Source organism: Neofelis nebulosa, chromosome 11, assembly GCF_028018385.1.
Source record: "Neofelis nebulosa isolate mNeoNeb1 chromosome 11, mNeoNeb1.pri, whole genome shotgun sequence".
In the NCBI taxonomy this organism is placed as follows: Eukaryota; Metazoa; Chordata; class Mammalia; order Carnivora; family Felidae; genus Neofelis; species Neofelis nebulosa.
The window spans coordinates 26,167,863-26,181,386 of record NC_080792.1 but is presented as its reverse complement, the minus strand read 5'-3'; the positions used below and the strand labels follow the sequence as shown (position 1 = coordinate 26,181,386).

Below are 13,524 nucleotides of genomic sequence, written 5' to 3'. Positions count from 1 at the left end.
ACTCAAAGCCTTAATTATCTCTGAACCATCTAATATTCCAAGGTACAGAAGGAGCAAGAATTATTATTTCCTTCTGGAAAATGGGCACGTAACTCATCCAAGTTCAGAGCTGCAACTAAAAACTGGTCTTTTGACTCCCAAGCCCAGAATTATTTCTCCCATAAGAGTCTCTACAGACCTTTTGTTTTAAAGCAACAGATGCAACTCTACAAAATAATTCTTAGAGGCCCAGTGCACAAAACAGGGAACAGAAGGCCACTGGCTGTCCTGCCCACAAGATACCTCCTTGGAAATTGCCCCCTCTGCCTCTGGAGGGGGAAGTAGGAGCCCCAGCCGTCCTCTTAGTTGGAGAGACAAGGAACTTGGTCAGCGTGTGACACTGATAGATGTCACCACACCCTGGCTTGGCCCCAGCCTGGGGTGGAGACCCTCATAGTCCAGCCCCGTCTCCCAACCCAGCTGAGACTCCCAGTCTGTATCCCAAATGGGTTCTCAAGTGCTTTCATGCTTGAAAAAATTATAAATTGTGTTCTAACCGCATAACTCCAGCACAAGTAACTACAATTTGTTGTCCCTTTTCCTTTTATTTATTTATTTTTTTATTTTTTTATTTTTTTTATTTTTTTTTTTAAAATTTTTTTTTTCAACGTTTTTTATTTATTTTTGGGACAGAGAGAGACAGAGCATGAACGGGGGAGGGGCAGAGAGAGAGGGAGACACAGAATCGGAAGCAGGCTCCAGGCTCCGAGCCATCGGCCCAGAGCCTGACGCGGGGCTCGAACTCACGGACCGTGAGATCGTGACCTGGCTGAAGTCAGATGCTTAACCGACTGCGCCACCCAGGCGCCCCAATATCCTTTTCCTTTTATTTTTGAATGCCTTCTATTTTCTGCCACACTTTCCAACTTTTTAATGAATCCGCCCCTGTGTCCCCATCTGCCTTCTCTGTGGTCTACACTGTCTAATAGCAATGTAATTTTTGATATTTCTCTTGAAGAGGCAATACATTTACAGAGTTCACAAATAAAGTCAAAACAGAAAGATACGCTCCAGAAGCAATCTAAATGTTTGTTGACCTATGAATGGGTAAATAAGATGTGGTATATGCATACAAGAGAATATTATTTGCCATAAAAGGTATGAAGTCCTGATACATGGTACAGTGTGGATGAACTTGAGAAACATCATGCTAAGCGAAAGAAGCCAGACAAGTTACGCGTTGTATGATTCCATTTGTATGAACTATCTAGAATAGGTAAATCCCTAGAGACAGAATGAAGGTAGGCGGTTAGCAAGGGCAAGGGGGGGGGGGAGAGGAAATCAGTGACTCAGTGGGTAAGGGGCTTTGATGTGATAAAAATGCTTTGGAACAAGTAGAGGCGGTTACACAACATTGTGAAGGTACTATGTGAATTTTACCTCAATAATTAAAAAAAGATACGCTCTGAAGTACGGAAGTATCGTTCGCACTCCGTCCCCATCCACCACACCCCCCCCTTCCTTCTTGTCCTACTCTCTCCTAGAAATAACAATTTTTTAAAAAACTTACTACTGAAGATTTCAAACAGTTGTAAAAGTAGACAGACTATTCTAATGAGCCCCTGGAGACCCATCACCCAGCTTTCCCAGTTATCCTCTCGTGGCCAGGCTTGATTCTTTTCTGCTGTTTGCTTGTCTACGTGTGGACTTTTTGACATGAATCCCAGGCGCCATATTATTTCACTTATAAATAAAGCAGAAAAATAAAAGATAAGAACGCTTCTTAAAAAACATAATCACAGTAGGTGGTGCCTTTAATAATTTGTTCCTTCTTGCCTATTTCTTCATGTACTACAAGGAATAAATTCTTATTTTGCCCTCTCTTACCTCAAAGGGGACATACTGAAAATGCGATCCTGTATCTTGGTCTTTCACCTATCAGAACATTCTGTAGATCTCGCCTACACCAGCACATAGTGGCCCTCTTTGCGTTTTTCCCAAGTGTGTGATATTCTCTCATTTGGCTGCATTATAGTGTATTTGCCTATCCGCTATTTCTGGATGTGTGAGTGGTCTCCTGATAGTCTGAGCTGGACGCTGCAGACGGAGGGGTCAAAGGCAAATCATACTTGGCTCCTGGCCTCAAGGAGCCTGGACTAGGCAGATTCTCCAGAGAAGCAGAACCAGTAAAGAAAGGGTCCTCCTGGGGCCCTCTGTTCTTTTTGTGACATCTCTTTGTGGTATTTCTAGATGGTATCTTTGTGTGGCATCTCTGTGCAGTTAGTTTGACTTCCTTCTAACATGGTGGTCTGAGCGCAGCTGGCCTCTTTCAAGATGGCTGGCTCCTCTCGGAACACAAAAACAAAAGCTGCCAGACCTCCTTCAGGCTCAAGTCTGGAACAGATATAATGTCACGTTTGCTGCATTTCTGAACATCCAGTTGCACACTGGGAAGCGTGGATGATGTTCCATCCGCCTAGGGAATGTAGTGGGATGTCTGGATGCTCAGTATCATCAGACAGAGTGCTGGACTGTCTGAGGCCCAGCTCGGGGGGGTAACTTCCCATGAGACCTCGCCCAAGGCTCACTCCCCTCTCTGCATCTAAGATGGGGATGTTAGAAATACCAGCCAGTCTCCTGCCTGCGTCACAGGGCTGCTGACAGGTCCAAATGAGATGGCACAGTAATAGCCAGGAAAGGTGTTGGGTTCGGCCGGGTTTTGGGGATCCTCCCTCCCTGGAGCTGCCACCTTGAGATACAGCAAGTCCTGCGTCCACCGCCAGGATTCCTGGGGGCAGGATCTGGGAGCACAGGCACCCGTCGGGGTCGCTGGGTCGGGCTCGAGCCAATGGGGCGTGAGGGGCTGACTTTTGCCTTGGGTGGGGGGTTTTATAGCCTTTAACTCTCGTATGCTCGTAGCAGTTTTGAAAGGTAAATGTCACTCTTGGAGGGCCTGGGTGGCTCAGTCGTTCACAGGTCGAAGCATCTGACTTCGGCTCAGGTCATGATCTTGTGGTTCGGGGGTTCGAGCCCCGCATTGGGCTCTGTGCTGACAGATCAGAGCCTGGAACCTGCTTCCGATTCTGTGTCCCCGTCTCTCTCTCTGCCCGTCACCCCGCTCATGCTCTCTCTCTCTCTCTCTCTCTCTCTCTCAAAAATAAACAAACATTAAACAAATTAAAAAAAAAAAAAAGGTAAGTGTCACTCTTGCCTCTTTGACAGATGTCCCCATGGTGACACAGCTGAGTGGCAGAGCCAGAACTCCAGCTCGGGCCTGTCAGGCTCCCAACCTAGTGCCCTTTACCCACAGAGCTGGCGCTGGCTGGGGAGAGAGACTCTTGGCAAAATACCAGAATTTTCCTTACTGTGAACACTGTCGACTTTAATTAGATTAATTTTCACTTTTTTTTTTTTTGCCTTAAGGGGGTTTAAGACGATGCCGTGGGATTTTAGCAATGCACGGTGAGGAGAGCTGAGGCCTGGTGTGAGAACCTCCGAACTCGAGAATGAGTCAGAGGTGCATTTATGTATCTATGTGCCCCCCTAAGCAGTCCCCCTCGCCCCACAAGGTGGGAGGGATGGCCAGTGGAGACCCCGCCTCTCGGTCTAGCGCTGTTCTCCTGGGATGCTCTCCACTGCCCAGCCCAGGCACATCACAACTCCTGCCTGCTTGGCGTGCATTTTTATGAAAGCTGCTTTGTGCATGCATCCGCCCCGGGTTCTGGCCCCGGCTCCAAGCCCTGGTTATCTGGAATAAATAAACTGCAGCAACTACTCCTGCGGTCCTCTCCTTCTAAGGGAGACTGCCCAAGTAAGGGCGCTTGTCTGGACCAAGGCCTTCGTAAATGAGAGCGCTTTCCCAATTTCATCCCGAGAAGCCAACAGCAAACATTTGTGGAGGACCCAGGGCCTGCCAGGCGGGCCCCGAGCTGGAGAAACATGCCTCATAGAACAATTGGCCTCAGAGAGAGCTTGCCCGAGAACAATTGGGGCTTGTGGATGGTCTCTCGCTGACCTTGGGCAGCAGTGCCTGCATTATGCAAGACACCCAGGTGTGCCCGCTGGCCCTGGCTCGGGAGCAGGTGCGCCTGCCTTTGGGGAGCTGTGGCTGTGCGGTCACTTGCACCCTAGCTGCCCGGGGCAGCACTGACCTTCGGAAGGGCAGACATGTGGCCGTTGGGGCTTTGCCAGGTCAGCCGCCAGCCCAGGAGAGAGGCACTTAGTAGAGCAAAGTGCTGTCTCTGCTCCTCCAGCCTGGCCATTTTTTTTTTTAATGTTTATTTATTTATTATGAGACAGAGTGACTTCCTTTATTTATTTATTTATTTATTTATTTATTTATTTATTTATTTATTATTATTATTTTTGAGAAATACAGAGCAAACAGGAGAGGGGCAGGCAGAGAGAAGGGGGGAGAGAGAACCCCAAGCAGGCTCCGTGCCGTTGGTGCAGAGCTGGACACAGGGCTCCGTCCCACGAACCGTGAGATCATGAGCTGAAATCAAGAGTCAGATGCTTAACCGGCTGAGCCACCCAGGGACGCTGAGGCCTGGCTGGTTTTATTGGAAAAGCAAAAACACATAAATGTTTTGCAATAATTGTGGGAGGCCAGGCTCATTGGTAACTTACAGCCTTTCTCTGAGATGAGGCTTTGTTCATCTGAGGACCTTTGCCCGATTGCCCCACCTCTCGCTGGTATCCTCATCCGGGGCCTCGCTCACTGCTGTTTGCGCTTTCCCGATCCCTTTTCTCTGTAGGTCTCTACTTCAGCCAACACACACGCTGGAATAAGTAGGTGAAAAGCCGCCTCCGAACGGAGACTCCTGGTTTCCAGAGTCACTGTGCCAGCTGAGGCCTCGCTGTTGAATCGCCAACACTAAGTTTGTAAAGTAAAACCAAATAAAACATGGTCCCATGGAGACCCAAGTACAGGATTTGTGTATGACACAAAACAAAACAGAGGAAAATGACATAGGCAGGATTTGGTCTGCTCAACTGTACCTCTTATTTATTTATTTTATATATATATACTTTTCTAAAATATTTATTTGTTTGAATCTTAAAAAAATTTCTTTAAATGTTTATTTATTTTTGAGAGAGAGAGAGAGAGAGAAAGAGACAGAGCACAAACAGGGGAGGGGCAGAGAGAGAAAGAGACACAGAATCCAAAGCAGGCTCCAAGGTTTCGAGCTGTCAGCGCAGAGCCCGACGTGGGGCTTGAACTCACCAGTCGTAAGATCATGACTGAGCCAAAGTCAGACGCTTAACAAACTGAGCCGCTTGGGCGCCCCAAATGTTTATTTTGGAGAGAGAGAGGGAGAGCGCGCAGGGGAGGGGCAGAGAGAGAGTGAGACAGAGGATCCAAAGCAGGCTCTGTGCTGTAGCACAGAACCTGAGGTGGGGCTCAAACTCACGAACCACGAGATCATGACCTGAGCTGAAGTTAGACGCTCAACTGACTGAGCCACCCAGGTGCCCCTCAACTGTACCTTTTACTAATTTAGACTATAATCCTTTCTCTGCTTCATAAGCTTGGTGTTTGGTGATTTCAGGGCTTGTCTTTTGTCTGGTTTTGTTTTTTGGCTTTCTTCATCGAGGGAATAGTATTCTAAAAGGTTGAAATTGCTAATTATTCTTAAAACTCTGAGAGCCGCTTATGTGGGATGTGTGATATTAGAGCCCTTCATGTTGTCAGCCGCGATAGCAAATGTGCATCCAGAGCCTCTAAGAGAGTGTTATGAGAAGAATTACTAAAGAGAAATCATTGTACCTGCTTAGGAAAAGCCATTGACGAGTGAATCTGATCAGAGCGTCATCTGGAAGGCGTCAGGTGGGAGGTCTGACTCAGGCATAGCGTCAGGCATGAGTCACAGCCTCTCTTCCCCTTTAATGACCTGGGCAGAGAGGGGTCTGCCCAGGGTCCCTGTGTCATGGTCCGATACCGAGCATAGCAAACTGGCCTGGGGACTCGGACTGACTCTTGGAGTGAACTTGAGGTTTGAGACATGAGGAGAAAACCACAAGCAACTGTGGCTCCAGAAGAATCCTGCCTCATCCATCCTAGACAGGGTGTTCGGGTAAAACGGAATCTGACATGTGTCCCTGCCTCAGGACCAGAGGGTGGTGACGGAGTTCGGGTTTTTGAGGCAGGTGGTGTCAAAAGCCAAATCCAGAAGGAAATGGTCTTGTTTTGGGGATCTATTACTCTTTTGCCCTCAGAGATGTTAATCCATACAGAATGTGAGGGATTGGTTCCTGAGATGTGCCCTTCTGCCTGGTTTCTCTCACACTTCCTTTTGGTCTTTCTTCATTTGTCTTCAGTCAGGTCACCCAAACATATGCCGTGGCCCTGCACGGCCCTCATCTCTGGTTCCTTCTCTGCTATTTCTTTAAAATAAAAGCCTTATCGAGATACAATTCATATACCATAACAATTCACCCTTTTAAGGTAGGTGGATTTTTGTGATTTCACTCATACGTAGAATTTAAGAAACAAGAGAATAAAGGAAAAAGACAAAGTAAGGAACAGACTCTCAACCATATAGAACAAACTGATGGTTGGGGAGGTGGGGGGAGGGGACGGGTGAAATAGGTGATGGGGATTAAAGAGTGTACTTGTCATGATGAGCACTGAGTAACGTATAGAATTGTTGAATTACGACATTGTACGCCTGAAACTAACATGACGCTGTATGTTAAGTATGCTGGAATTAAAATTAAAAACATAATAAGAAAATAAAAATAAAAAAGTAGGTGGCTTTAATATGTTCACCATGTTGTGCAACAATGTCTTCTATCCAGAACATTTTCTAGATGCATCATTTTTTGTTTTCTAGAAGAGTGCCATCCAGCGCATTTCCGTGACCTCCTTCCTTATTCTCCCCAACTCCCTGAGCCCTAGGCAACAACTCATCTACTCTCTTTCCCTGTGGATTTGCCTATCCTGCACCCTTCATGTAAATGGAGTTCTAGAAAATGCGGTCTTTTGTGTCTGGCTTCTTTCGCCTAATATAGTGCCTTCAAGCTTCATGTTGTAGCATGGATCAGTGCTTTATTCCTTTTTAGGGCCAAATGATATTCCAATATGTGGTTATACCACATTTTAATGTATCCATTAGCCAATGAAAGATCATTTGAGGGTTGTTACCATATTTCAGTTATTATGATGAATACTATATAATACTACTGTGAGCGTTCATGTACACGTTTTTGTGTGGACCTGTTTTTAATTTTCTTGGATAGGTACCTTGAAGTAGAATTATTGGGTTTATGTGGTAATAACCTTGTGAAGAATTGTCAGACTGTTTTCCAAAGTGGCAGGACCACTTTACAGTCCCGCGAGCCATGGACGAGGGGTCTAGTTTCTTCACATCCTCACCCACCCTTGGGTGTTGTGTGTCTTTTTGAGCCTTGCCATCCCAGTGGCTGTGAAGTGCTGTCTCACTGTGGTTTCAGTCTGCATTTCCTCAATGACTAAGGATGTTGAGCATCTTTTCAAGTGCTTTGTAGTATTAAACGCTCGGGGTTACCTGTTCATCCAAGGGCTGTAGGCCACTTGTGTATCTTCTTTGGAGAGATGTCTCTTCAAAGTTTTGCCTGTTTTCTAATTTGGTCCTTTGTCCTTTTATTGTTGATTCGTAGCCGTCCTTTATATACTCTAGATACTATGCCCTTATCAGATCTGTGATTTGCAGTATTTTCCCCCAAGGGTTGTCATGTCACTTTCTTCATCATGTTCTTTGAGGCCCAATGTTTTTAATTTTGATGGAGTCCAGTGGATCCTTATTTATTTGTTATTTCATTGCTTGTGGTTTTGTGTCATAGCTGAGAAACTATGGCTTCATCCAAGGTCACGAGGATTTATTCCTATGTTTTCTAAGAGTTTTGTAATGCTCTTACATTTAGGGCTGTGAATTTTGGGTGAATTTTTTTTTTTTTTTGGGTGAATTTTGGTGTCGGATGTGAAGTGTCAGTCGAGCTTATTCCTTTACATATGGATATTCAGTGTTCTCAGTGCTGCTGGTTGAGAAAACTATCCTTTCCCCATGAAATGTTTGTGGTTTTTTTTTTTTTTTACCATGACTTTTTCCTACTCAGAAATAACTATTGGCTCTTTCGCACCCGGCTTTCTCTTGCATTCTCGCTCTCTCTCTCTCACTCATGTGCATACGTACACACGCACACACACACACACACACACACACACACCCCTGTCATCCTTTCCTGAAGTAATGGACATTTCTGCTGCTTGAGGGAGGCCTCTATGCAGCCCAGGGCCTTCTCCCTAATTCCCAGGATTCTTTCCCAGATGGAGGTCTGCTTTCTCAGCTCTCTTCATGTGCTCATTTGTCTGCCTAGTGGGAGTATTTGACTCTTTCAGGGGGAGGGCATGGAGGAGGAGCTGCGTGTGACCGCAGGGACCCACACTAATTATTATCTTTTCATACCTGTATTTCCAGCTCTGAAGCCAGATGTAAGCTTTCTTGAGGCCCCTCATTCTTCTGATTGGATAGTTAAATGGAAGTTTCTCTAAAGCCTCTGGCTGACAAATGGCTCATGAAAGTATTAGTCTGTCCATCCACCCACCCACCCACCCACCCACCCATCCATCCATCCACCCATCCATCTGTCCACCCAACTGCCCATCTGTCTATCTGTCCATCCATCCATCCATCCATCCATCCATCCATCCACCCACCCATCCATCCATCCACCAATCTATCTGTCCATTCATCCATCTATTCATCTGTCCCTCTGTCCATCCATCCATCCATCCATCCATCCACCAACCACCCATCCATCCATCTGTCCATTCATCCATCTGTCTGTTCACCTATCCACCTGTCCATTTGCCCATCCATTCATTCACCTATCCGTCTGTTTGTCCATCCATCCATCCATCCATCCATCCATCCATCCATCCACCCACCCATCCATCCATCCACCCATCCATCTGTCCATCCAACTGCCCATCTGTCTATCTGTCCATCCATCCATCCATCCATCCATCCATCCACCAACCACCCATCCATCCATCTGTCCATTCATCCATCTGTCTGTTCACCTATCCACCTGTCCATTTGCCCATCCATTCATTCACCTATCCGTCTGTTTGTCCATCCATCCATCCATCGATCTATCCGTCTGTCTATCCGTCCACCTATCCATCTGTCTATCCGTCCACTCATCCATCTGTCCATTGTCTCTGTATCTATCTAGTAAAACAGGGATGGTTGCTTGCCCCCTGTCTGCCAGCTAGGTCAGAGTTGTGCTACAGGTTTGTGTTTATTATAAGCTCAGATTTATCTGGTCATCCCAAGGGGTAGCCAGTTTACCAGAAAGCCAGTCTGAAGTTACCCTGCTTTTTTTCCCTGGCAGAATGCTTGGTGAGGGTCATCGGCATAGGGGTTCTTTTGGTGCGTGAGGAGGTTTGCTCAGGAGGCAAAACACACATCTCTGACCTGGTAAGCAAGAGTTAGAGCAGAGGGACAGGGTGGTCTCAGGGCTGCTTCCTCCACTCCAGGTATATTCCTGTCTGAATTGTGATTTCTGCTCATTAGAATTTAGTGTCACAGGACGGAGGCGGAGGCTGCTGAAAAGTTCTCACTCTCGCGTGACCTATGCTGACCAGCCTTCAGCAGTAACACCCTGGGGACCTCCAGTTCCACCTCCCCTTATATCAGTTATGTTGTCTATGTCCTAAGATTGGGCTCAAACCGAACAACTTGGGACCCCCTGACTCCTTGGTGAAGCATGTCACTGCTAGCTGGAAAATTGGGGTTTTCACCTTGTCCCACCTTCTGGGAATACTCTCTGCTGGGGGCTTTTTTTCCCTGGCCACCGTTTGCTGGGACCAGCCCTCTTCCTGGAAGCACAGGTCGTGTCCGTCCAGTGTGCCAGACTGCTTCTCCTGTCGTGGAGCATTCTTTCTTAGGGTTCCCATTCTTTGGTCCCAGAGGCCGGCCTCTATTTCTGCTTTTTCCTGATTCCCCAAGAATCAGGGTGTGGCCTGAACCTCAGTGGAGAACAGGCTCCCTGGGAGCCCTTGGCCGTGTGTAGAGTCACCGGTGGGGGGGGGGGGGGATTAGAAAGCAGCTAACCCCCTCGCCAGGAGCCTCGATTATCCCAGACCCCCTTCTGTTGCTCCAGAAATGAGACGCTTCTGCAGGCCTGCCTTACAGCCGACTTCTGTCCCCTTTACCCGTGACTTGCCCTGACTTTGCCATGCCATTCATTACACGTCCCTCTTCAACATCTCGCCAGCCCCAGCTCTGCGACATCCATTTCTGTCCACTTTCCACTGCGCAGTGAGGGAAGACTCCGTTTTCACAAATACCACAGCTGACCACTGATTTTTTTGGTTGTTGTTTATTTATTTTTGACAGATAGAGAGAGACAGAGCATGAGTGGGGGAGGGGCAGAGAGAGAGGGAGACACAGAATCCGAAGCAGGCTCCAGGCTGCAAGCCATCAGCACAGAGCCCAACGCGGGGCTCGAACTCATAGACCGAGAGATCATGACCTGAGCCGAAGTCGGACGTTCAACCGACTGAGCCACCCAGGTGCCCCCTGACCACTGATTTTTGACATTCGTGGGGGAATATCCTGACATCTACCAAATCCCAGTATGAATTACATAACACAGCAGTCAGTCCTGTGTCCAGAATTACACTTTAGTCCTTGTATTTTCAGGAATAATTCTTGCTACTACCTTAGGTTTGGGGGGTTTAGTCTGTCCTGTCCACCCCCCCCTGCCCCCATCTCCCTGTTCCAAGGCTTTTCCTTCTCATTTTTTTCTTTTTACTGCCTGTGTCTGGGTTGCATGTAAATGTTCCCCTCTCCTCAATGGGTTCCTGCAGCTTTTCTGGCATTTTCCTGACTATCAGCACTTCCTCTGAGGAGCTTAGACAAGGGGAAAGAAGAGCGACTCGTTGGGGAGGGAAGGGGACACTTTCTCTCTTGGCAAAAATGGAGCACAGCTAGCGAGACCCCCTCGCTCTCTGGGGTCAGGGAGCCCGTAACCCCCTTTACCTCATTTCTTTCTTTCTGGGGCTTGTGTGGTACTTGAAGTCTAGGGTGTGTGTCCTTCCTGCAAGTGTTCACTGAGCTCTGAATACATTCCTGGCACCCAATAGGAGGGTGTTGTCCCGTGGCAGGAGGGAAGGCGGTGGGCAGGAAGATGTTAAGCATCCCTCTCCCTCCCCCCGCCAATGCCACCCCAGGAAAAGCTATGGTCAAGTGGCAGAGAGCTCAGTTTAGAAGTAAGTGCTGGGGATGTTATGGGACAAAGCAGGGAGGACCTTGTGTCTGAGGTGGGCGCAGTGGCCCTCCAGGTTGGCGGAGGGGCTGGAGTTGGGTGGAGAGGGTATCTCCCCCCGCCCCCCCCCGCCCCCAGGAGGACAGCCTGTGTACCGAGGAGAGAGGCACCAGAAAGACGTATATGTCCCAGAAAGCAGGTGGGGCTGGGGCCTGTCGGGTGGGGTCCCCTGAGTGTCAGGTGTACCCTCTACCCAAACTGTACATAGACGAGCTGACAGCTTCATGGGGATGTTTGGGGACAAACCGTGGGCCCAAGGGTAGAGGCTTGGTGAGGCAGCCAGGGACAGGGACGCCCATCAGGAACCGGCCTCTCGCCCCAGGCGACTGGGACAGGGAGGTGATGGCAGTGGGGACGAAGTGAAGGCATAGGTCAGAACAAAAAGGAGGGGGCTTGAGAACCCTTTCTGTGCAAGACCCTCAGGCCTAAGGCCTGCCTTTCGGGGGCGGAGGAGGCATGGAGCGATGGTGTCCACGACTCCGTGTGGGCCTCTGTGGGCCTCCGGCAGATAAGGCCTCCCCGCCTCTCCCTGCCTCCTCCCATTGTGCCCTCTGGCCTCAGGGTTCCCTCTGTGTCTTGAATGGGCTTCTGTGGCACTCAGGGTCACGTAGGGCTGCCTGCTGGGGCCAGTGTGCTTCTCCACACAGGGACGATCTGTGTACCTTCATGGCTTCCCAGCTCGCAGGGTAGTCCCAGCTATCACAGGGACTGTGATAGTGGAGGCAGAGGACCGGTACTGGTGGCAGTTATAATATGATCATTTGAGCCATCACTAAGCGTTAGGCATTTTACAGATTCTAGTTCACGCAGTCCTTACAACAACCCCATGGGATTGCCCCACTTTACAGATGGGAAACCGAGGCAGAGAATTAAGCAGTTTACCTGAAGCGATACTTCCGGTAAGGGGCAGAGTCGGGACTCCAACCCCAGTCTCATGACTCCAGACCCCATGCCTGGTCACACTGCCCCACCCGCTCTCAGAAGAGCAAGCTGCCAGTCCGTATCTGTTGAATGGCATTGATTGGGCCATTTGAGGACTGGGCGACTGTGGGTCAGCACCTCCAGTACGCCTAGGGTCACTCCTCACTCCTCTCACCATGCCTTGTCTGTGACGGGGGCCGACCTTCACGCTGACCTCCAGGGAGCCCCTGGGCAGTGAGACTGGAGGGAGCCCGAGCACAGCCCGGGTTGCACCTGCTGTGTGACTGATCCCTCACCCCACCTGGCCCTGCGGGGCGGAGGAAGATCTGCAGTCCTACCTGGGGGGTGGGGGGGTGCGGTGGTGGCCTGACGGCAGTGCCCTAAGCATTGGTCCTGACGGGTTCTTAGGCCTCCCAAAGAGCAAAGAGGGACAGAGAAATGGATCTGGAAAAAGGGAGTTCTGTCCAATTGGTAGTCTGTGGAATTAGGTGCTGCAGAAAATTTTAATGAATGCCGTGTTGCCCTAATTTTCTTAAGAGTGTGAATTGTGTCATAGGAATGTGTGATGTGCATCATAGTGCATCATAGGAATGAGAGCGATACCAACCCAAGAGAGCTTTGAACTCAGGTTTGATTACTCTTGGATTTATAGATTGGCAGGGGAGGAAGCTGGATTATTTTTAGGTGGTACTGTATGAGTTTTATAATTAACAGGCAGCATGCCCCCTGCTGCACATGCTCCTTCTCCTTGCTCATGCCTTATTGTAATTAGCGTTATAATCATCTTCCAACAAGATCATACGGCTTTGCGGGACCTGGAACACGCCTGCCTCCTCCCTGCTCCGTCCTCTGTGCTTGGGCACCTGAGTGGGGCAGGAGCGCCGATCCCATTGCGAAAGGCGCCAATGACTGGGTAGGTGACCGGTGAGAAGTTTGATAGGCGGTGGGAGCAGCTTAACCAGACCATGGAAGGGCAGAAAGCAGGTAATATCTGGGGAAGGACAGGGGACAAGGAGAGCTAGGATGGAGTTGGGGACTGATGGAAAGAGGCAGGACAGGTGGTGCCTTGAATATCAAATCACTTCTCTTGTTCTCAGGGAGCCAGGACTGAAAACAAGTGCTTTGTTGAAAGAACATGAGCGTTTCCTGACCCTGCTCGGTCTGCAGACTAAGCTCTGTTAACCTATGCAGCACCTTTGTCAGGGTTAGGAAAAGGCACCCCTTATCTTGGTGGATGAATTTGGAGGAAAGCAGGTCTTTCCGCTTCTCCTCTGCAGGTGGCTGCAGCCTTGCATTAGGGCACATGGT

The 13,524-nt window shown here is 48.9% G+C and overlaps 1 protein-coding gene across 10 annotated transcripts in view; it reads left to right on the top strand.

Moving 5' to 3' along the window:
• The window catches only part of CTIF (cap binding complex dependent translation initiation factor), a 294,493-nt gene that overhangs the window by 27,972 nt on the left and 252,997 nt on the right, over positions 1-13,524 (top strand). The window lies entirely within an intron of this gene.